Below are 2,500 nucleotides of genomic sequence, written 5' to 3'. Positions count from 1 at the left end.
TACAATAAACATTGAAACGCATCCATTGAAGAAATATCCCCCCACCATCATCACCACCACCAGCTCGACACGAAGCAATACGAAATAAATGATAATTAATAAATATAATCAACAATATGCCTTTTCTTTTCTTTTCTTCTTCTAAATATAGATGTAAGGAAACGAAAAAGTTCAACGGCTCACCAGTGCAGAAAATATTGCTCAGATATTACACACGTGAGAGAGAGAGAGAAAGAGAGAGTATATGTGCAAGCAAAAGAAGAGAGAGAGAGAGAAAGAGAAAATGAGGGAGAAAGATTATTAGCTGAAGAAAGGAAAAAAGCTAAATGATTGAATTTTCACAGATCCAAACACAGACAATGCAACTAGCAATAGAATACAAACCCAAAATGCATGCATCAATGTGTGTGTCTATATATATATATATATATATATAATAATAATAATAATATTAGGGACAAAATCCAAAATTACAGGTAGAAACTCAATTAAAATTAATTTATAAAAAATTAAAATTAAATTGAGCTTTATAGATAAAATATATATAAAATATATAGTTTTAGGGAAAAGAACCAAGTTTCAAGAACTCATCGATATATATATATATATATATATATATATATATATATAGAGAGAGAGAGAGAGAGAGAGAGATATATATATATATATATATATATATATATATATATATATATATATATATATATATATATATGTATATAGTGCATGTACTATACAGACATATGCATATGTAGTATGTATGTATGTGTGTGTGTGGGGGGGGAGATTGATCAAACGACAATGGCTATCTGTCTATAATGGAGAATTGAAGAGTAGACTAACCACGACTAGCGAAACATGCACGAAAGAGGAACGGAAGAATAGAGCTGACAAAATGGTGGGAGGAAGAGGAGGAAGAGGAGGAGGAGCAATAGAGGAAGGGGCATGGACGAGGAAGAAAGAATTGAGGATAAATATGAGAGAGAGAGAGAGGGCGAAAGAAACAGAAAAACAGTCAATGAGAGAATGAATGAATGAATGAATGAAGGCGGCGACGACGGGGCAGTGTGGATTGCCTGCCTGGCTGACTCCTAACTCTTGTGTTGTCGTTGGCTTTTTAACACGACGCTTTAATATTCTCCCCCTCAAACTGATCTTTATCTTCGTAATGCCAACAACGAAATGATCAATGTCCGACAAGACCCCCACAAAAAAACCCCAGCAGAGCCGAATTTAAAAGCCAACTGATGCCCTTTACCACACACAACCTTAAACAATGGATACGCCCTCGATCGTTCGTTCCATTGTCTAAAGACAAGACATAAAGTATTAAATGTGAAATAGTAGCTACTAAATTTCCGTTTCGTTTTTTCTTTAAAATCAGACTCACAACTTTCTTATACATAAATGTATTTTTCTGAAATTTTTAATTCATATTTGACATTAAATAGTAGTAAGCAATTTTAAGAAATTTACGTGTAACAAAAGCAACAGGAAAAATGTAAATCTTCAATACTTTTTTATTCACCATTTTGCATTTATCCGGCACTGGAAAATATACAGGCATGTGTCTCCCCATTTTTTTTTATACCTTAAACACGTGCTTATATTGTCCGTAATGATTAATTCGAAACCGGAATAACAAAATGGATTCTCTGATGAGGGTGTTCATGTGATATCTTGCTCAGATTGTGTGTGTGTTTTGTATGTGTGTGTGTGTGTATATTTGGGGGGGGGGGGCGAAAACTGAAAGCCCGTCGTGTGTATGTGTGTCCGTGTCCCGCCCCACAACTTGACAACTGATTCGGCAAAAAAGATCGAAGGAAAAAGTACGACGCTTTCAAACAAACTATAAATACTAGGGATGATTTTGTTCGATTAAACCATTCGAGGTGGTGCTCCAGCATGGCTGCACACTAATGACTGAAGCGATCGATAGATAGATAGATAGACAGATAAGCGTAGGAGTGGCTGGCTATGTGGTAAGTAGCTTGCTTACCAACCACATGGTTCCGGGTTCAGTCCCACTGCGTGGAACCTTGGGCAAGTGTCTTCTATTATAGCCTCGGGCCGACCAAAGCCTTGTGAGTGGATTTGGTAGACGGAAACTGAAAAGAAGCCCGTCGTATATATGTGTATATATATGTGTGTGTGTGTGTGTATGTTTGTGTGTCTGTGTTTGTCCCCGCAACATCGCTTGACAATCAATGTTGGTGTGTTTACGTTCCCGTAACTTAGCGGTTCGGCAAAAGAGACCGATAGAATAAGTACTACTAGGCTTACAAAGAATAAGTACTGGGGTCGATTTGCTCGACTAAAGGCGGTGCTCCAGCATGGCCGCAGTCAAATGACTGAAACAAGTAAAAGAGAAAAATAGATAGATAGATAGATAGATAGTAAATGTGCTGTGTTTATCTAAAATAAGTGATGTAGTTTATGCTGTTCTTTTGTGCCAAGTAACTAAGCTGTCTCATAAATACAACCCGTTGAATCAGATACC

At 36.7% G+C, this 2,500-nt stretch overlaps 1 protein-coding gene across 10 annotated transcripts in view; it reads right to left on the bottom strand.

Annotated features, from left to right (window-relative positions):
- Positions 1-2,500, bottom strand: part of LOC106872934 (poly [ADP-ribose] polymerase tankyrase) — a 180,452-nt gene that overhangs the window by 137,178 nt on the left and 40,774 nt on the right. The window contains exon 1 of one of the 10 annotated variants that reach the window (XM_089359480.1): positions 184-219. The exons of 6 other annotated variants lie outside the window; for them this stretch is intronic. The gene's annotated coding sequence lies outside the window, so the exon portion shown is untranslated. Of the gene's footprint in view, positions 1-3; positions 220-2,500 lie in introns of those variants that run through there. 3 more of the 10 variants (XM_089359482.1, XM_089359487.1, XM_089359488.1) reach the window with 3 other exon arrangements.

Source organism: Octopus bimaculoides, chromosome 11, assembly GCF_046866305.1.
Source record: "Octopus bimaculoides isolate indiv1 chromosome 11, ASM4686630v1, whole genome shotgun sequence".
Lineage (NCBI taxonomy): Eukaryota > Metazoa > Mollusca > Cephalopoda > Octopoda > Octopodidae > Octopus > Octopus bimaculoides.
The sequence above is the reverse complement of the archived record's forward strand: the minus strand, read 5'-3'. Positions and strand labels throughout refer to the sequence as shown.